The 23422-nt window shown below is 34.1% G+C and overlaps 1 protein-coding gene and 1 long non-coding RNA gene across 14 annotated transcripts in view; both read left to right on the forward strand.

Moving 5' to 3' along the window:
- LOC105422389 (uncharacterized protein F13E9.13, mitochondrial) overlaps positions 1 to 23422 on the forward strand; it is a 263236-nt gene that overhangs the window by 177375 nt on the left and 62439 nt on the right. The gene's annotated exons all lie outside the window — the stretch shown is intronic.
- On the forward strand, positions 264 to 7876 carry LOC148935360 (uncharacterized). The gene is made up of 2 exons (XR_016140506.1): positions 264 to 3403; positions 3460 to 7876. It is a non-coding gene; the product is annotated as an uncharacterized LOC148935360 (long non-coding RNA).

Below are 23422 nucleotides of genomic sequence, written 5' to 3' on the forward strand. Positions count from 1 at the left end.
TATTTTTTTCAGATATTGATTTAAATCATTCTTTCTTTGTCTTACAAGGGGAACACCAGGTGACTGATCGGGGTATTTTGATGCGCTTTATACTGTTCTTTAGCGAAAAAAAAACGATATGTGTCTAGCCGTTCTTGCCAATGGCTCATAATTTCGAAGAAATTGATTTTTAAAAAATGAGTTTAGGCCGATATACAGACGGGACGCTTTATATGTTTAATCATTGCTATTGAGCAAGAGCAACGGTAGCACAAGCGGTAAGACGTTGGCTTTGTACGACGTAGATCGTGTGTTCAAACCCTGTCGCGTATATATTTTTTTTTATTAAAAATTAGTTCGTATTTGTAATTATTTATTATTTATAATTATTTTGTTATTGTAGATGTTTAAAAAAATTATTTATTTAATTATATCTGTATATTTTTTGTAAATAAAGTTTTTAGGTAGTTATTGTAATAATTGTAATAATTTGAAAAATCTCTATAAAAAAATATTAATATCTTTATAAGTTTAATTTTAATTTAATGTTAATTTTAATTACTTTTTTATTGTAATAAAATTTCATAAATTTACAAATAAATAATTAAATATTCCTATATGAAATAATTATTCCTAATTCAATTTCATCAGAAATTATAACGGTCTTTATTACATTTTATTTATGCATCCATATGAATAACGACGATGATGACAATGATGGTAATAGTAATCATTTACATAGTACAATTATTATCATAGTCGGTGTACATTTTCTATTTATTTTGTACTCAATAATTGATATTTTTCTGTTTTGCTTAAAATATGAGAAAAATTAACAAAATAAATATTGCTTTTATTTCTTACATAATAAATGAATGAAAGAATTGTCCGATTTTAAAGCATTTGAACATGAAGAAGTTATAAATAATATTATGTAAAAGGAGTATCTGTTATTCTAAAAAATTATTATAAACATTATATTGCACAACTGCGAAGGATAAATATTGTGTTAATCAATAATCTCATGCGATTTTTGTCGATAGATGGCTTTAGGAGCTCTGAGCCTAAAGTTATCTTCAGTTCAAATTTGGAAGCATAGATATTTGATGGATGACATTTGAAAAACAAGACATGCATTTGAAAAAAAGGATGAAGATGTGTTGTATTTTGTATATTTGATATTATTTGAAAAATGGATAATTAAAATAAATATTTTCGGGATGCTTTCTTATTTAAAAACAAAACAAAAAAACTTCGGCGCAAATTTATAAAAAGATATGGTGTATGGCGAAAATGTTGTAAAAAAATGTATGACAAAAGTGGTCTGCGAGATTTCGTTCCTGAGATTTTTCTATGCAAAGTGCATATACACTATTCGGATTAGTCAGGTGATCGATAGCGACATAGTAAAGATATTAATGAATACTATGAATACTAATCCAGTATACGAGATAAAATATAAAAGATAAAGACACACTTGTAAAACATTAATGTATACATTTGGCGATGAACCGCGACCGTCTTTTATAAAATAACTCATATTTAATATTGACAAAAACCAGAAAAAATAATTCGGAATTAACTTTAGTTAACAATAACAATATTTCCAAATAATAATAAATAATACGAAGATCGTTCGATAAGTCAGATAAATTTTTACGAAATAGCGCGAATGAACTGTGTAGTATATGGCCAGGAAGTAATACTATTCAAACTGCCTCATATCAAGTTTCAGCCAATAGTGACACTTAATTTACATGTGGCAGACGTTGGAAGTGAGCATGACAGTAGTTATCGTAAAAATGGAGAAAGACGAATTCCGTGCAGTGCAGATTAAACATTTTTATTTAAAGAAGTGAAACGGTTGCGCAGATTAAAACCGAATTGGATGAAGTCCAATTCATGAGAACTTTGCACCAGCGTTGAAGACTGTTTATTTTTGGATTAATGAATTCAAAAGAGGCATCAATCAAAAAAGCGCGCTCCGGACGTCCAGTTAAAGTCACTACGCCAGAAATTATTGAAAAAAATCCATCGTATCGTCATGGAAGATCGCCGAATGAAGGTGCGTGACATAGCTGAGATTGTAGGCATCTCAGTAGATAGGGTGCATAATATCCTGCACAAAGAATTAGAAATGAAAAAGCTTTATGCACGATGGGTACCGCGATTGCTAATCATCAAAACGCATGCGAAAAAATTTCGCAGCAATGTTTGTCGATGCTTAAACGCAATCCATAAGACTTTTGGCGTCGATTCGTGACTGTAGACGTTTGATCGTAGACGTGACGTAGAGATTTACATCCATCACTATACACCCGAGTCAAAACAGCAGTCGAAGTGATGAATGTGTCCCGAAGAAGGCGAAGACTGTTTTATCAGCCGGGAAGATAATAGCCACTGTTTTTTGGGATTTCCAAGGAATCATCTTCATTGACTACTTACAAAAGGGTCAAACAGTCACAGGAGTATATTATTCTACACTTTTAAATCGTTTGTACGAAGAGCTGCAAACGAAACGGCCGAGATTAGGGCGCAAAAAAATCATCTTTCATCATGACAATACTCCTACTCACACCTCCACAGTCGCAATGGTAAAATGCATGAATTAAGATTTGAATTGCTGCCCCATCTATCCTATTCCCCTGATTTGGCTCCTTGTGACTTCTTTCTATTCCCAAACCTCAAGATCTGGCTCGGGAGAAAGAAATTTTCATCCGATAAGGAAGTCATCGCTGCTGTGGATGCTGTGGATATTTTGAAGACCTCGAGACTTCCTACTTTTCCAAAGGAATCAAAAAATTGGAACATCGCTGGACTAAGTGTAGAGCTCCAAGGAGACTACGTCGAAAAGTGAAAAAGAATTTTCCAGAAAATAGATTTTATGATTTTATTGCTTTTTAACTGACTTATCGAACCTCGTAATTAAAATAGAAGAAATAGGGGACTATAGGACTAGCGCGGTAAACAATGCGCAGTTAAATTAAATTCTTCCTTTATTTTCGAATTTCCATACGTTTTGGCTCTAATAATGGAGTGATACACCATTGAAATTTGGAAGGCCGAACTCTACCATGGCACAGAAAATTGTGTGTCGCCCATCTCAGTTATCATATCACATGAAGGAATTCTTTAATGATATTAGGTTACAAAACAGTTCTGAGCTTTAGATTTCATACAACCGAAATAATAATTTAAATTTTATATATCTTCCCGTCCTTTTACGGTTTTAAAGCGTTGATATTTGGCCTTCTAAAATGCCATACGGTTTGGCGTTTGATGCATATAACCTCAAAAATCAGTAGTGTTAGTGATGACAATAACAAAAGAGCATATTCGATTTTCCATCCACTTCGCGTTTCATCTGAAGAAAAATGCTGCTGAAGCCACTGCAATGATTTGTGCTGCATATGGAGAGAACGCTGTAAGTCATACTACATGTAAAAGATGGTATCAAAAATTTTGCCAAAGAGATTTCAGTCTTGAAGATGAACCGCGTGCTGGACGCCCTCAAAAGATTGAAACGGACGAATTGCAAGCACTGCTGGATATAAACTCTGCGCAAACTGAAAAGGAGTTTGCAGAACAGCTTGGCGTTACGCAGCAAACCATTTCCGTACGTTTACATACAATGGGAAAGATTTAGAAGGAAGGCAGATGGGTTCCGCATGAATTGTCCGAAGACAACAAAAATCGTCGGCGTGACACTGCACTCACTTTGCTTTCAAAGTTCCGGAAAAAAGATTTTCTGCACAAAATCATTACAGGCGATGAAAAGTGGATTCTTGGATGATAATCCTAAACGTAGAAAATCATGGGTTGACTCTGGTCAACCTTCGACATCGACGCCAAAGCCCAATATCCACGCCAAGAAGGTTTTGCTCTGTATCTGGTGGGATTGGAAAGGTGTGTTGTATTACGAGTTACAACCGGGTGAAACAATCACGGCAGACCGCTACCAACACACAATTGACCAGTTTGAGCGATGCATTAGAAGAAAAGAGGCCATTTACTAGCCAAGGACGTCGTAAAGTGATCTTGCTTCATGACAATGCTCGACCATGTTGCGAAAGCGACTCAGGACCATATTTTTGCGTTAGGCTGGGAACTTCTCCCGCACGCGGCGTATAGCCCAGACATGGTGCCTTCCGATTACTACCTATTCCGGTCGCTGCAGCATCATTTGGCTGATACACATTTCGTGAGATTTGAAGAGATACAAAAATGCATTGATGACTTTATCGCTTCGAAGAGCTTCTATCGTCAAGGAATCGCAAGCTACCCGAAAGATGGCTAAAGGTTGATGCAAACGTGGAATATTTTGCTGATTAATATTTTTTTGTTTATTTTTGAATAAAGATTGAATTTTACAAAAAAAAGCTCAGAACTTTTTTGTACACCTAATATTTTTGATAGGATCTTTTTTTAACCTTAATGTATGTATTGGAATCTTTTAAAAGTTTATTTATTTTTGAGATATATTCAAGAAATATGATTTACTCAACAAATGGAAGTCTTCGTTGTTTTATATCGGACAGTATATTTAATCGAATGAAATGTAGTGACTGAATGTTGCCCAGAGCGTACGGTCTTCCAAAAGTGTATAAATAAAGATGTCCATTTAGAATTATTGTGTCATGCATTGATAGTCCACTGTATGCATTAGCATCAGTTCTTAACAAACTGTTAGTGAGGAGCATTCCTAAACCAAAATCCTGTATAGAAAACAATTTCTAATTAGTAAAAGAATTGTCGAGTTGTCAAATTAAAGATGATTATTCATTGGCTTTATTTAATGTAATATAATTGTTTACGAATGTCCCTCTAGACTTAGCCATGAATAGCATCTCCGAATGCTGGGATAATATAGCGCGGAATTGTAACATCTCTAAAGAAGAAAGCTGTCTCTTTTGTATTGCATTCTACTTATTTTATTTTTGACAAATAAAATCTGTAGGCAAACTTTTGATTTACCGATGGGGTCTCCATTGTTTCTAATCATAGCGGACTTGATAATGAGAGATCTGGAAGAGAAAGCAATTGAGAATTTGAGCATAGACCTATCTTTTTATTACCGATACGTACATGATGTTGCATTGGTTATTCCACCCAACGTAGTTAACGGAACACTCTGGATCTTCAACTCTTTCCACTCTAGACTACAATTTACAGTTGGGGTGGGCGACTGAGAGTTGAACTTCTTGGAAGTTATCATGAAAATAGCGACATCGTTCACTTTGATTGGTATCATAAACAAACTTTTTCAGGGAAATTTTTAAATTATTTATCGCAACATCCTCTATTTCAAAAAAGGAGGGGTTGTGTATGATTTTGTAGATAGAGTCTTTTCATTGTCATATCCTAAATACCATTAAAAAATCTTGAAGTAATATTGTCTATCTTATTGAATAACGATTATCCTCTTAACTTTATTCTCAATTGTATTTCTCGTAGAGACTATATTTCATTTTTATAAGCAAAATGACACACAAACATATAGAATTCTAGAAATGAAAATGAATGGGTGGACAATGACAGAACGAAATGGTTCATAATACCTTCTAACCCAATAAAGATTGATAAATTCAAAAGTATAATCATTGATCTTGATACTAAATTAGCCTTCTTTAGTATTAATAAATTGAGTTTATGCATAAAGATAAGATCCCATTAGACATACAAAAAAATGTATGTAAGATAGAATGCAATTGTAATAAATAATTGTAATAAATGTTATGTTAGACAAATCAAGAGACAACTAAAAATAAAATTAAATGAGCATCATAGACATATTCGAAGGAATACAGACAAAATCGGTGATTTTAATTTATATTTGTTTTCACTATTTATCTCATTTCTTGATTATCTTTTGACTTGTATATTTTAATCTTAATTTCAGTTTTTACTTTTAATTCTATACAATCTTTTTTAAAATTTAATCACTTATTATGTACGACTTAACTCTGTTGTGATAAGTAATATAGCAAATCCAATACTTAATCCAAATATACAAAGAAATCCGAATTTCATACAAAATTTTTGTCGTCATGTAGGGATATGATTAAATTGTTTCTCTCATGCGATATAGTAACCGAGGTGGACGACACACAATTTGCTGTGCCATGATAGAGTTCGGCTTTTCAAGTTTTAATGGTGTATCACTGAAGATGGCTCAATTATTAGAGCCGAAACGTATGGAAATTTGAAAATAAAGAAAAAATTTAATTTAAGAATTTAATTTAACTGCGTATTGTTTACCGCGCTATTCCGCGCATAGCCTTATTTCTTCTACTTTAATTAATAATTCGGAAATTAAAAATTTTATTAAATGTCATCATATAATAACAATAATAATTATTATAAAACATTTTTTAAACATTTTTCACAAACATTTCCTAATATTTTATATTGTATAAATGTAGAAGTTGTACAGAGTAAGTAAAAAGCCCAGATCTAGTGAAATATCTTGAAAACTTAGCATTTTCGAAAGAAATGTTTCGTACAAAAGTTGTAGGGTTTTAAATGATGTATTATGTCACGTCGCGGATCGCGGCGACAGAACGTGGCTTTAGAATTTAAGAGAATTTCTTACCTTGATTTTTCTTCAGCTTCCCGAGATCCTCCGCCCGAGTTGATCGAGCTCGGCGTGAGGAGTTCTGTGATTGGCCCGCGTTGTAATTCCGTTGCTACAAAGCGCGGCGTGGAACGCAGTCTAAATATTAGCGCGCATTCGCGAATGCGTAATTTTCGAATATTTAGGTATAGTCAAAGAATCAATCTATTAATCTACATTCTAATAATGTTTAATGTTCGAGTTTAATTGTCGTTACACAGGGCTTAATGAAAACTAATTAGCACTAGTGACTTTCTATTAGTCTAATTTATTTATTCGAGATTGAACTTAAAACTAGATAGAGATACTTAGGAAAAGAATTTGACTACGGCTAGGAATCAAGTTTCAGGTCCATTCGATTCGATGCGAGTTCTAAGACTAACTGGGAGAGATGGTGTCCTGGCACGAAGAGACGTCGATGGGGGCCCGAAGTGTCCTACTCTCGACGCCTGATGATATTGTAGAACGCGCTGCTTGACATAAGTAGGGATCGAAAGGAAAATTTCTTCCGTACCGACTGCGGACGTGACAATTAACTAATTTGGTCAGTCTGACCTTGGATGGCGTCGCCAATGTCAAATCAAGATCACATTGATTTTTTTAAATGGCACACCCTATTTTTGAATCCAAAATCTAATAGTTGATGTCAAGAGCTTATCGAAACATTACAATAAAGTTATTTTTCATGAAGTACTTTTCAAAAAAAGTGATTGAATTGACTCCAAAAGAAATAGAAAAAGAAATTATGATTCTAAATTCTAAGAAGGCTCCGGGATTTGATCTTATTACTGGAGAAATCCTAAATGAAATACCTAGAAAGAGCATGATTACACTAACGTATTTAATAAATGCAGCATTCAGGCTAAAGTATGTCCCCGGAGTATGGAAAGTGGCAGAAGTCAGCATGTTACAAAAGCCTGGTAAACCACCAAATCATATAGACCTGTATTATTACCAATTATTTCTAAACTGTTTAAGAAATTATTTCTAAAAAGATTGAAACGGAAAACCTAATAATCATCAATTCGGATTTAGGCAAAGGCATTCTATTACTATAATCAAAAAGTAAGGTGATTTTTTAAATAAAACACAAAGTATTTATTTATTCATCCAAATTTATTTTGTCTCCTTCAAAGTAATTCTCTCCCACTGCAATACACTTATTCCAACCAGTTTTATCCAGTCTTCGAAACAATTTTTATACTCGACTTCTGGTATTTCCTTCAAAGCAGCCAGCGAATTCTCTTGAATGGCTTCTCAAAACGGAGTCCATGAAGTGGTTTCTTCAATCGAGGGAACGGAACAAAGTTACATGGTGCTATATCTGATGAATATAATGCTTGTAGAATAGTATTTGTTTGATTTTTAGCAAAAAATTGACGAATAATTATTGCGATGGTGCTCGTGATTATCGTGATGTCTAAATTCTTCAAAGTTCTTCAAAATTGATTGAACTAATCCAAATGACATTCCAATAATGTCTACAATATCTCTAATACTTAATCGGTGATTACTCAGTACAAGATCCTTGATTTTGATAATGTTTTCTTTACTGTTTGGTTGACGTGGAAGGAATCCTGAATGAGGTTCATCTTCAACTGCTTCTATACCATCATTAAAGTCTTTGTAAATATTTGTAAATATTTTTTTTTTACATTTTTTTACATTTTTTTACATTTTTTACATTTTTCATCGTCGTAACACTTTCTTAACATTTTTAATGCATCAGCACAAAAAATTTCATTTTTTAAACAAAATTTAATGCAAATTCTTTGCTCAATAAATTTATCTATTTTAAAAAATCGTCGACAAAAATTTTTAACAATTACAAAAGACGCTATAATTTCTAATCTAACAAATGAAATGATATGAAATTTCTATCAGATGTCAAGGACAGTTATAACTTAAAAAATAAATGGTTATATCGATACGTAAAGCGCGAGAATTTTTAAAACGAAAGTCACCTTACTTTTTGATCACAGTAATACTATTAACCAAACATATATTGAATAACAGATATTACAGAAAAAGCATTAGAGGAAAAACTGATTTGCTCTGCAATCTTCTTGGATGTGGCTCAAACCTTTGATAAAGTTTGACATAAGGGATTGATTTGTAAATTAAATAAAATGCTACCAAAGCAATACGTGCAATTGTTAACCTCTTATATATCGGATAGATTATTCAAAGTAAAACAAGAGGACGAATACTCAGAAAAGAAAATAGATGCAGGTACCTCAAGATAGTATTCTGGGTCCGATATTCTATTTACTTTATACAAGTGATCTTTCACAAATAAAGAATGTAACGGTTGCCAGATGACACGGCCTTGTTAGTGGGCCCGAGTATAGAAAAAGCTAGCAAAAATTACAATAATGCTAGCGACCAGATCTATCAAGTGAAGGATTGAGCTCAATGAGACGAAATTTATGCATATAAACTTCACAAATAGAAATATAAAGAAATTGTCTGTCAACATAAACTCCTGACTTATTGGCCTTATCCGCAGGATCGATAAAACTGATAATGTAATATAATAAATACGTGTATTGAAACGGACGCATTAGCAATATATCTAATAAACACACTAATTCTTTTTATTTGTTCCATCTTTCTTCTCTCTTTCTCTAATTTAGAAATCCATAAATTACATCTTCATCATTATATTGTTCATTTGTATCGATTTTTATATCTATATAAACATGTATTTCGTAATCTCTAACAATCTCTGCTCCTTATGTCACGATTCTGATTGACTGATTATTAATAAATACACATAACGAGAGTAAGAAAGTAGAAAACGAAAGAGCGTGATAGTATGCCTGTTGCTCTTTTTTTGCACGTCCGATTGGCGGTCGACGATGTCGTTGAGTTTCGCAGCGAGTTTAACAGTTGGTGATAATTTGTTTTGGAGTGAAAGTAACTGATGTTTGTGCGCTATAATCTCTTATTTTGCAGATAGGTTCTAGGAAGCAATATAAATACTGTCATTTTGATATACGTATGCGTTTGTGCATTTTCCAGAAATCAAAGTGTTCAGATACCATAGTCTATATAGATTGTAGTGCAATTCGTGATCATGTTATGGTATATTTGTTTAAACAATATATCGAAAAGATATATTTAATAATTATTAATAAAACTGAATTATCTTTTCAATGAAACTGTATTAATAAAAGTATAAAAAAATATGTTAATAAAACTGAATTATCTTTTCAATGAAATTATATTATTATATGTATTATACATTTTCAGGACATTTAGCAAAAATTGTAAACAGCAACATCCTGAAGGACATCAAATCTTAAGTAAATTAAGGAAAAATATTAAAAATTAAAAAGCACAAACATATACATACATATACATACGTAAAAGTACAGTACAATGAAAAATATATACATTCAAAATGACAGTACTCATATTGCTCCTTAGAACTATCTACAAGATAATAGATTATGGTGCATAAACATCACTTACACTCCGAAACGAACTATAATCAAATTCGCCGCGAAACTCAACGATATCGTTGACCACCAATCGGACACGTCGGAAAAGAGCAAATATGCTCGCTCGTTCTTTCATTCTCAATCTTATTTACTCTCGTGCATTGTAGAAAAAAAATGTCAAGTGTAAAAGGTATCAATTATAGACGCGTTTTTGGAACATAGAAAGATAGTTAATACTACAAAATATCTGATATCATTATAAAATAACCTTGAAAAAAAGGTAAAAAAAAAATGTCAAGTATAGTGGACGCTTGAAAAAAAGAAGAAACTGTTGTATCAAGTTAAAAAATAGAATCTAACTGACAATATCTTTTATTTTAAAGAAATGGAATGTGTGAAAAGTGATACGTATCTCTGTATCATCATTGAAGAATCTTTTTACTCTAACCCATGTGTAGTAGTTTTAATTCTTTAAAAAAGTTATGTTACAAAATTGCCATATCTAACTCAATTTTAGTTGTGATCAAACTAAAAAATATAATCTAAGTGCTAGTATCTTTGTGATCTTTGTATTCATTGAAGAGTCTTTCTATTCTAACCCAAATGGATACTAGCTTTAATTAAAAAACAAAAAAATTCGTTTCTCCATTGCCAACTCAACTCAAATGATACCATTTATATAAAAGATTTGATATCATTAACTGGCACCATGTTATAATCTTACTATAAAAATTGCATTATTTTACTAAACTCAAGTAATATGTATTAAAAAATAAAAATGTAATTGTCAATATATCTTTTATTTTAAGAAAATAGAACCTAAGTGGTACGTTTGTTTATTTTTGTATCTTCATTGAACAGTCTTTTTACTTTAACCCACGATAGTAGTCTTAATTTCTTAAAAAAAAATTTGAATTTTTAACGAAGAAACTTCCTATTTTGACCCAAATGATATTAGCCTTAATTCTTTAAAAGGAAATTTTAAGGAAATTTTGTTTCCACATTGCTACCTCAAATGATTGTAATAATATTTGTGTAATAAAATTTATATCAATTGTTAGCGCCAAGTTATAGTCCTATAAACATTGAGCTACAAGTCCACCTTAGTCAAATTATGTATTTCAATTGTATTATTTATGTATTTCAATTGTATAAAAAATTTGATATACCGCTATTTAAAAAAAAATAAAATCCAAGTAGTAGTATCTTTAATTTAAAAATAATAAAAACCAAATTACATGTACCAGGTGTATGCATAAGTTTTTTCCGGTTTTTTAGTAAAAAAAGACACGTAATTTTCAAGGGAAATTAATTTTTTTTTTATTCAAAATATTGGCCATCGGCTTCTACACATTTCGCCCATCTTTCAGGTAATTTATGAATACCATGCCAGAAAAACTGCTTGTCTTTTGCGGCAAACCATTCGTCGAGCCATTTTCCAACTTTCTCGAAATTGCTGAAGTGCTGCTCTGCGAGCGCGTGCCCCATTGATGCGAAGAGGTGATAGTCAGATGGCGCCAGGTCTGGGGAGTACGGCGGGTGCGAAAGGATGTCCCATCCAAGCGATTTCAAGGTGTCTTTCACTGGTTTTGCTGTGTGAGACGGCGCATTGTCGTGTAACAAAATCACTTTGCCATGTCTTCTGGCCCATTCCGGTCGTCTTTCGATTAATGCGTGGTTTAAATTAATCATTTGTTGGCGATAGCGTTGTGTATTAACGGTTTTGCCGGGCTTCAAGAGTTCATAATACACAATATCGCTCTGGTCCCACCAGACATAGAGCATGGTCTTCTTGCCGAAGCGATTTGGCCTTGGTGTTGATGGACTGGCTTCGCCAGGTGAAAGCCACGATTTTTTCCGCTTCGGGTTTTCAAAATAAATCCATTTTTCGTCACCCGTCACAATTCGATACAAAAATGATTTCCTTTCGTGGCGTTGAAGCAGCATTTCACAAGTGACTTTGCGATTTTCTATTTGACGTTCATTCAAATCGTGTGGGACCCATTTATCGAGTTTATTGATCTTTTCCATTGTTCGTAAACGTCTGCTGATTGTTTCTTGTGATACATGTAATGCTTCTGCTAATTGCCGTTGAGTTTGAGTTGGGTCATCATCCAATAACTCCTGCAATTGCTCGTCTTCGCATTTTTGTGGTCTACCAGAGCGCTCACTGTCTTTCACATTGAAATCACCACTTTTAAATTGTCGAAACCATGTTTCACATGTTCTAATCGATGGAGCGTGTTCACCATATGTTTCTATCAGCAAACGATGACTTTCAACAGCCTTTTTCTTTTGATTAAATAAAAAAAGCAATGCGTGCCGCAAATGTTCTTTTTCAGGCACAAAACTCGACATGATCACTGAACGATAAAACAAAGACGCTAGTTTTTGGCGGACTCAACTTGTGTGTGTTTGTAGTTTTAAATGTCAGACGAACAAAATGATGTATGTGTCAAATTAATACGCTGTGTACTTTTCGCTGGCGACATCTCTTAGTTAAACCGGAAAAAACTTATGCATACCTGGTATATCTTTCTATCCATTTAAGATTCTTCTTTTTCTAACCCAAGTGATAGTAATTATTTAGCTTTAAAATATTATTATATCACAAAGTTGCTTTACTTAACCTATATTTTTATCACAAAGAATTAAAGAATAACAGTACAAAATAAATGATAAAATTTTATTTAAATAAAAAAAATTTTTATGTAAAAACATTTGGCGCTGCTCAGACCAAATAAAAAAAATAATGAAAATATAAAATCAATAATAAAATTATTTATATGTTATAAATAAAGGCAAGATTTATTGTTTAATATGATACTTACAATTTTATATATATATATATATATATATATATATATATGTGTGTGTGTGTATATATATGTTGCGGCCGTGCGGTGTTCCGCTCGGCGCTACCCCCCGAGGAATCAATCAATATTAATCAATGAGAGTTTTAAGTGAGGATCAGCCCTTGGCAACGTGTCGTTCTGTGGTTGTTTTAATGATTTTCGCGGCCAGATTCCGCAGCGGTCGGACGCGTTTCTATGCCGGTGTATCGTTGGCTTAATAAAGAGCGTGTTTTTCTTAAAACAATGTTCTCCTTTCCGGAAGCGCTCTACCGAGTACCGCGAACGCGAGAAACAACGCCGCGAACGCGACAATTTTGGAGGCTCGTCCGGGATCGAATTTTTTTTCGATCTGTGTGTGTGTGTGTGTGTGTGTGTGTGTGTGTGTGTGTGTGTGTGTGTGTGTGTGTGTGTGTATACTCACTTATTCGTGTTCTTTTTAGAGGTTTGAGCAGCGCCAAGTTATTGTTTTTACATAAAATTTATTTTATGTAAATAAATATATATATGTAATTATATATGTAAATAAATATAAATAAAATTTTATCATTTATTTTGTACTGTTAGTTTTTAATTTTTTGTGATAAAAACATAGGTTGAGTAAAACAATTTTGTGATATAATAATATTTTAAAGCTAAATAATTACAAATGTTGTCGGTAGAGTTCGTCATTGAAAGTATTGAATGTCGGTGGAATATGATTGAAACAAATTGCATTGCTAAAATCAGAATTATATATAGATGCAGTTAAATTAGATGTCCTTATTAGATTCTACCTTTTTTACCTTCAATAACAAATATTATAAACAAACGTTTGGCGTTCCAATGGGGCCCCTCTTATTACTTACAGTAGCTGATTTAGTTTTGCAAGATTTAGAATCACATTCACTTGACATTCTGCCGTTTTCATTGAATTTTTATTATAGATATATGGACGACATGGTACTTTCCACACTAAGATTAAGAATTGATATGATATTAAAAACTTTTAATGCATATCACCCGAGATTAAAATTTACTGTTGAGGTAAGAGGAGACAGGCTAAATTTTCTAGATATTACTTTGATCAAAAAGCTTTCTCATTTATAATTGGTACCAAAAACCTACTTTTTCGGCAAGGTATTTAAACTATTATTCGTTCCTCATTGCCAAAAAATCGGCACAATAATTAGTCTGATTGATAGAGGTCTATTATTATCTCATCTTGGTTTTCATCAAGAAAATTTCAATAAAATTATTAACATACTCTTGGCTAATGGATATCCTTTGAAGTTAATCTTTGATAATATAAAAAAATGATTGAAGCATAAATTCCGCAATATCAACTCTTTTAACATTAATAACGACATTGATGAACAGAACAACGATAAACGCTTATTTTTTATTATTCCATTCGTTAAATTTCTCTGAGAAATTTAAGAAACTTTTTATAAATAATCATGTAGTCAAAATGGCATACAAGAGGTTAAACAAATTGAATTAATTTATCAGAGCTTAAAAAGACAAATTATCGTCACGTGCATATTCTGGTATAATTTATAAAATTAATTATAAAATTTGCGAGGCCTCATACGTTGGACAGACGGGGAGACTTCTAAAAACTAGGGTGTTGGAAAAAACATATTAATAAGAATACAACATTCGGTTATTACAGACTATAGAGTTAGCATGTCATTAAAATAGTGTAAAGATATTGGATACGGAAAATAATTTATAAAAAAGATTGATATCTGAAATGATTTTTATACCCGAACAAAAAAATTAGCAAATGGACACCGATCTTCTCGATCCTCTCTGTAGATAATTATTTACGAAATCTTGAAGTTTTTGTCTCTAGTTCGATTACATATTTGCTTGTCATAATATGTTATACTGCGTACTATCTATACTGTTTCTTTATGCCGTTGCGTCTATAAGTAAGATATATATATCACTTTATTATATTTTTACGTTAAAGTTTTATTAAATGTTGTACCCGGGATGGGCTACAACGATATTATTAGGGATAGACGGGTTCATTAAACCTAAGGAGTTGGGATTCCGAGCAGGATCAAAAGAATGTAAGGATTTTCTTGAATACACTAATACACTTTCTTTATTTTAATTGTTTTATTTAATAATGCACAAATTCTTAAGATTAGTATTTCTTATTTTATTATTTTACACACGGTTAAACGTGTCGGCGGGCGGCTCGGCGTGTATCGCGTTACTCTGGCGGCCGACGACCGAATATGTCACCTGAGATGCTGATAGTACGGCTCGCGTGAATTTCGCCGCGCTTTTGTAATATCTTGCGCGATGTTTATAATAATAATTCCGAACGACACGTTATTCTTGACTCTCTCGAATCTGCCTTGTAGGGTCGATTATATAGACTGGTCGATTGCGTCGATTGATCGCGTGATATTGATAGCTCAATATCACGCCTGGTTCGATCAGCAAATTGAGGAATTTGCTGATAGACTTTTCGCAATATTCTCGCGCGATGCATTTCTGCGGTCTTTCGAAAGACTGATCGCAATTTTGGCGATCACGCATTTGTGTCGTCTTTCGAAAGACTTTTTCCAAATTTCATGCGGACTAATTTTGTTGCCATGCGGACTACTTTTATTATTAATTGTAGATCTGGCTACAACATCCTCTCTCCCGTTAGTAAAAGAAAACGGAGGTACGAAGTTTTCGCTTTTTTACATAATTTTTCTTCCGATACATTTTTTGTTATAATATAATCGTTTGCTTAGAATCGAGTACTTTCGCTTATTCTAACGGCGCGATCTACATTGCGTGAGTCATTATTTCAGTTTGTTTTTTCTTTTTTATTACAATTATTATTGTTACGATAGCGATGATTATCATTATTAATGAGCTGCTAATTGATACAGAATATACAAAATATTTTTGTGAAAAAAGGGGTATCTCGTTATTGTTTATTTCGTTCTTCATGTTATTTAATTTCTTTGTTAATTCTATCAGGTCTGTTGCGTCCTGTATAACTTTTAATTTAATTTTTTCTGTCTTATTTATCTTGAAAGTTTCACTTAGTAATGTAATGTTATATTCTAGTAAATAAGTTTTTATTTCTTTTCCCTTGTTGGTACTTGTTGATTTTATTGTCGCGTCTGATGTAACTATTTTACAGTTACTTGATAACGTTATTTTTCCTGTATTTGTAATAGTTCTACGCATTTCTTTATTATTTTTAAAATAAATATAAAATAAAATTGTAATAGTTTGTTTCGCTGGTGTGGAATATAACCAAGAATATGAATTACTTAAGGCTATCCATATATTATTTTTTATTGTTATGTATTTAATTTTACAATTGTTATAACAGTTGTTCTTTTCTACATATATGTCTATTTCGCATAGCTGGTCGGTTTTTACATTTCTAATTGGAAAGATTTGTTCACACAAGTAGTTTGTATTTATTTGCTTGCTTTGTCTTAACTTTTCGTGAGTCAGTTTTGCGTACGTGTGTCTGTCAGTATCCAAAGCTATTAATGGATTGTTCGTTTCAATTAATGCGGATATGTTTTGCTTGTATGGTACCGGTAGCGGTATTATATTTAATATTTCGTATAGTGGAAGTGAAATTAGCGGGAAATGTAAGATTGTGTAGACGTTTGTTTTGTCGCAGTGCGCTCATTGTCGTTACTTTTTCTATTGTAGGCCAATCCTCTTCCCTTATTTTAAATGGAAAATATGATCCTTGTGATATTTGTGTGGTCTTTAAGATTTTTCATTATTTCTTCTAACGGTATTAGTCGCGGATATAGTATTCCATTTTTTATCGCAGTTAGATATTCTAGTGTGTCCTCCGCGTTTTGTGTCACTGCGGCAAGTATTGCGTTGGTGATTATAAAGTGTTCTTTTATGTTTTCGCTACTTATTTCCGTTGTTAGTGCCATTTCTAATTTTTTGATTGCGATTAGCTAAAATGTTTTCATTATTTTGGATTATTTTCTCGTGATTACTTATATGCGCTATCGTCGCGTTTATAATTTTAATTTGATTTTTTATTATATGCTCTGTTGTTTGTTATATAAGATACTTAATTGTTCATTAATTAGTTTTCTATCCTCATTGTCCATTGTTCCGAATTTTTGGCAATAGTTCCTATTTCATCTATCAGCTCTCGTTTCGTTTTTGTATCTTGTGCTTTATACAGAGAGTTTATTCTTTTTGTTAAATGTTTTAACCGCTGGTAATTGTTTTCAATTATGATATTATAGTTATGACATAACTCCTTGTTTGTAAAATGTAACATAATGCATATGTTTTGCGTTTTTAGAATGTATTCTTCTATTTGCTCTGTTCGTTTTCCGATTGGTGAGATATCTATTTTTATAACTATTTTCCAGAATGACTCGATTATGTTTAGTTTTCCTATTTCCTCGAAGTATATTCCGGGATGGTGTTTGAAGTTCTTTACTTCAAACGGTAGTTTTTCTTCTTCTTCTCTATTGGTTATCCATATCTTTATTCTGCAATGTTAAAATAAAAAATTTTTATTTCTCATGAAAATTTTGCGGTGCTCGAATTCGGCGTTTCTTTTTTATCATATTCTCAGGTGTAATATTACTTTATTCTAAATTCATTATCTTAGTTAAAAAAGATTCTCCTGTGAATCTGTTGAACTTGCTTTTTATAATGTTTATCATTTCTCTTGATGTCTTATTTATTATATCGGTGTTAGATATTCCGTGTGACCCTTCTAATATTTCATTCTTTTGCGATGAGCCTACTGCCTGTATCGTCGTCAGTTGTCGAACATCCTCGTGTCGACATAATAGGTTCCCAGGGGAATTACAGGCGCGATCCGCCGGTTTTTGACGATCGGGTCGCGGCGGAAGCATTGTCCGATGACGAAGGCTTCGACATCGAAATCGATGATGGTGACGTCGACGAATTTATGGACCCAGTTCCGTCGCGTGCGCGAGTGGTTGTCAATCGTCAATCGTTTTTATTCTAACGGTGTGTTCCATGTTTGTGGCGATTGTATCTGGTTCGCCACCGATGATGCTCCCGGTAGGGTCTTTGAGTTGCCGTGGTCCGTAGAACTTTATGAGTTGCTCGTGTCTATGCCTGATGCTGTTCTCGCTGATGTGGAGGTCGAGGAAGACTCGGATGATCCGTTAGAAGTAGCCGCCGATCTAGACGAGGACGATATGGGGAATGACCCCGCGGCCAATTCCGCGCAGGCGAGAGGCCGCTCTCCTGGGGCCTGATATTGTGCATGACTCGTAGTGTAGTATAGTTTGTAGTATAGTTTATAGTATACTTAGTTATTTACTAGTGTAGTGTAACTTTGGAATATTGATGATTGGATTATTCTCCGGATCATGCTGGGATTCTTCTTTGGTAAGTCCCAATGTTTTTATTTTTATTTTTCTATATTTTTATTTTGTATTATGTGCTTTTCTTTTATCTCTTTTTAATTTTCGACGAACGGTTTAATTCGGTTCGCGTGCACGTTTATCGTTCGGCGGCCCATTTTTATTTTATAGTTTAAATCGCCTATTTTTTCTAAAATTGTATAGGGTCCGATCTATAACGCGTCTAGTTTTTTCGATCTCCCTCGCCGAACTGTTTCGTGTAATAGGACTTTATCTCCTATTTTGAAGATGTGTATTTTTGTTTTTCTGTCGTAGGTTTCCTTCGCTTTTTGTTTTTCCTCTTTTACGTTTTCTTTCGCTATCTGATTCGCGGCTCGTATTCTTTCACGGAGTTCTTGCGCATCATAATCATCGTATGTGTACGATGGTTTCGGTGAGATAGGGTCGTAGGTAATGGTGCCCGACCAGTGGTGCTAGACCAGAACGGCGTGAAACCCGTAGCGGTGTGCGGTGTTGTATTATATGCGAACATCGCATACGGTATCCATTCGTCCTAATCTGTCTGATCATTATTAATATAATGTCGTAAATATTCGGTTAATGTTCGATGTGATCTTTCGAGTGCTCCGTTTGTTTCTGGATGATAGGCCGTCGTTTGCAATTTTTGTATTTTTAATAATTTGCACGTATTTTTAAATAATTCGCTGGTAAAGTTTGTTCCTTGGTCGGTCAGGATTTTGTCTGAAATTCCATATTGTTGTACCCCGGATGGGCTACAACGTTAATTTTTAGAGATAGTCGGGTCCGTTAAGCCTAAGGAGTTGGGACTCCGAGCAGGATCAAACGAATGGAAGGAAATCTTCTTAAAATCACTAACACACTTTCTTTATGATATTTGATTTATTTAACAATTGCACAATTTCTTGGATTTAATATTTATATTATTTCTTTCACACACGGTTAAACGTCGGCGGGCGCGTATCGCGTTACTCTGGCGGCCGTCGACCGAGTATGTCACCTGAGACGTTGATAGTACGGCTCGCGTGAACTTCGCTGTGCTCGTGTAATATCTTGCGCGATAATTATAGTAACGATTCCGAATGACACGTAATGTTTGATTGATTCCCGACTCTGACTCTTCCGCCTTGTGTAGCCGGTTATATAGTCTGATCGATGCCTGGTCAGCATTCTGATCGTTTGCGTCGATCGGTTGCGTGATATTGATCAATCAATATCACGCTCGATTTGATCATCAAATTTAGGAATTTGCTGATCAGCTTTTTCGCAATGTTCTCGCGATGCATTTCTGTGGTCTTTCGAAAGACTGGTCGCAATTTCGGCGATCACACATTTGTGTAATCTTTCGAAAGACTTTTCGAGGTTCGTGCAACCTAATTTTGTTGCCATGCGGACTACTTTTATTATTGGTTGTAGGCCTGGCTACAACAATATTCTAGAATAATTTTTGTCACTAATTCTTTTGCTATTGTTGTTGCCTCTTGATTTTGTACTGGTATTCCTTTGCTAAATTTTGTTAAATTATCTTGAAATGTTAATATATATTTGTTTCCCATCGTCATTATAGGCAATGGTCCTACGATATCTAACGCGCATTTCTCCAATGGTTTTGTTGGCGTACCTGTTATCATTAACGGTGCTTTAGCGCGTCGTTGCAATTTATTTTTCTGACAATGTTCACATTTTGAGATGTATTGCTCAACATCTCGTTTTAATCCTGGCCAGTTGTGGTGTAATCGTATTCTATTTATTGTTGGTTCAATGCCCTGGTGTCCTCCTATAGGTGCGTTGTGGTATTCATATAATATTTGTTTCTTTCTTCTTTATATTGCTTTTCTGACGCGACGTCGTCAGTTTGTTGCTCTTCTGTTATTGCTGCCACGTTATGGCTTAATGCGTCAGCATTAGCGTTTGCTTTCCCAGCTTTATGTATTATTTCGTAATCGAATTCTTCCAATTTTAATCTCCATCTGATTAAACGTAATCCAGGATCTGTTACGTTAAATAACCATATTAACGGTTTATGGTCGGTAATTATTTTAAATTTTGTCCCGTATAAATAAGGTCTGAAATGTTTTACTGCCCATACTAATGCGAGTAATTCCTTTTCAGTCGTATTATAATTCTGTTCTGCTCGTGATAGTACACGGCTGACATACGCGATAAGACGGCTCCTATTGCATAGTCCGATGCATCCGAGGTTAGGAGGAATTCTCTCGTGAAGTCGGGATATTTTAATATCGGTGCCGTCGTTAATTTATTTTTTAGAATGTCAAATGCATTTTGCTGTGTTTCGGTCCACTCAAATTTCTCTCCTTTTTTTGTGAGTTTTGTTAATAGTTTTGCTATTCGTGAGAAATCTTCGATAAATTTTCGATAGTATCCGGCTAATCCGATGAATGATTGCATATCTTTTACCTTTTTGGGCATAGGAAAATTTTTTACGGCGTGCAATTTTGATGGATCTGGCGAAATTCTATTTTCCGTAATTATATGTCCTAAATAAACTACTTCTTTTCGTAAAAATTCGCACTTGTCCGATTGGAGCTTTAGATTATTCTCTCTTAGTCTTTGAAGAACTAATTTTAATCTTTTATTATGTTCTATAAGGCTAAGACCGTATATTATAATGTCGTCAAGATACACTAGATATTTAATTCCTTGCAACTCCGTTAAAATTGAATTCATTAGTCGTTGGAAGGTTGCAGGTGCGTTTTTTAAACCAAATGGCATTCTATTAAATTCATAATCATAAATGATGTGGTGTAGAGAATGCCGTTTTATTTTTATCTCGCTCCGTCATTGATATTTGGTGGTAACCTGATGCGAGATCCAGTGTCGTGAAATATTTCGCGTTGCCCAGCTGATCAAGTATATCCGTTATGTTGGGCAACGGGAATGAATCTTCGATTGTGAGATCATTTAATTTTCTGAAATCTATTACAATTCGTAATTTTGTTTTTCCTGACGCGTCTGTCTTTTTGGGCACGACTAATAGTGGTGCGTTCCATTGGCTGACGCTCGGTCTGATAATTTCTTGTTTCAATATTTCTTTATTTGTTTATTTACCTCGTCTTTATGTTTTTCCGATAAACGATAAGATCGTACGTTTACTGGTGATGAATCTGTTCGTACTGATATGTCATGTTTAATTTTTGTTGTGCACGTTAATGTATCTCCTTCTAGGTGGAACACGTCATTATATTCGTGACATAATTTTAATACAGATTTTCGTTCTTCCTCATTTAAATGTTCTGTGCGCAAGGAATTGTTTATTTGCTCTTCTCGAGATATTAATTTTGTATCTTTATTTTTTGTCTGCATTGCGTTCACAGATTTCTATGTTATTTTTTCTTGTATATTTATTTCTTCTAATATTACTTGCGGTATCTGAACGATTTTTTCTTCTTCCGTAATATTTATTATACTGATTGGACATGTATAATTTCGCGGTTCGATTAGGCAACATCCAATAAAAATTCCAGGTATTATTTCTTCTGGTTTCGTCAATCCAATTATGTTTTGGTTAGTCGTGACTTGCACGATTGTTTCGCTGCGCGATCCTAAAGTTATGCGCCTATATGGGTAAAATCTGAATTTCATATTTTTAAGTTGTACTGAATTTGTTTTTGGATTGAAGGCAGTTATGTATTTCCAAATGAAATCTGCTCCTAGGATCGCATCGTATTCCATTGGCGCATTATCTCGCATTATGTATACGGGGTGTCGTATCTTTTTTCGCGACAGTTGAACCGTAACATGTGTTTTGCCCAATGTTATTATTTTATGTCCTGTTATACCTGTTAGCTTAGTTTTCTCTTCATAGATTAGGACGTGGTCTAGAACATGTTTTAGTTTTATTATTGTTGCTGATGCGCTCGATATCAAACAAGAAGTTTATTTTTCTACCTTTGGCTTCTGCAATCGGTAATATGATCGCATTTAATCCAGTGTGACGAGCGATATCCCCTTGACGTGTGCCACGCGATACTCTGACGCGGAGCGCGGGACGGTCAGTTTATCTTCGCCGATTTCGCTCTTTTTATTTTTAAAGTTCTTCGCGGGATTTTCTCTTCGCGAATTCGAAAAAATTTTTCCGGAATTTTTGCTGTTTTCCGATTTTCCGTTCAGTGTCCAACATTCGTGCCGCAAATGTCCTCTTTTTACAATAGCTACACTGTTTTTCAATTGTACTTATTCGTGGTTGTCCTTCTGGCTTAGGCAGAGTATATTTATTTGAGAAACGGCTAGTCCTACACTCGCGCCCGTAATGACCGATTTTTCCGCATTTTTCGCAACGCGGACTGGGTGGATGCGCTTTAAATACTGGCCGGTTTCGATAGGTTAGCGTTCGCGTGCTAAATCCTCGCGTTTTTTCTTTCGCGGTTGCTCCTGCGATTGCTTCCTGTATCGTTTGATATCGCTGCGATATCGTACAATCAATTTAATTTCGTCGTGTAAACCGTTCTAATAATTGTAGATTATGCATGCGCATGCTCTTTTATATTTTCTAAAATCGCGCGTTGCTGTTCGACCGTATGATTTTTTCCTTCTTCCATGGATTCGTATAATTCCATGGCTATATTGTCTGTTCGCTTACCGAATTCTTGTGCATTTTCGTTTAGTTTTTGTTTAAGCGAGTTAAATTCGAGTTGTAAATGTGCGGTACTTCGTTTGCTTAAATATTCCTTTTCTAGTTCTCGTTTTAACTGTTCGAAGTTTATTATATCTCGCGGAAATCATGGCCTTGCCTTTGAATTTAGTGCAAAGAATGGCTTCTAATAGAGAATGTTCATCCGCGGGATGTATATTTTTTATCGCGTACGTACTTGCATTTAGAAATTCGTACACGCGTCCTCGTGACGTGCCGATCTCTGGGATCATGTTACACGCGTCTTTCAATGTGAGGAATGTCAGTGCATTTTCCGGCTGGTTTCGTATATCTTGATACGAACGTCAGTAAGTTAGATCTAGCGAGTGCGGCAGAAAATCCTGAGATATTCTCGTTCGTTCGCCCATAGGCAATTGTGTTTGCCGGCTCAATCCGTTGACTTGCACACGGAGATCGCGTATTTCATTCATTAATTCTCGAAGGAGAATGTTATCGGGCGGTGCGTCGATTGTGACGCGGCGGTTCATTCGACTTTCTTGCGGTCCATGTCTCTCGACCGAATGTCG

The sequence above is a fragment of the Pogonomyrmex barbatus genome, unplaced genomic scaffold (genome assembly GCF_055798465.1).
Source record: "Pogonomyrmex barbatus isolate J1 unplaced genomic scaffold, ASM5579846v1 scaffold5, whole genome shotgun sequence".
NCBI lineage: Eukaryota > Metazoa > Arthropoda > Insecta > Hymenoptera > Formicidae > Pogonomyrmex > Pogonomyrmex barbatus.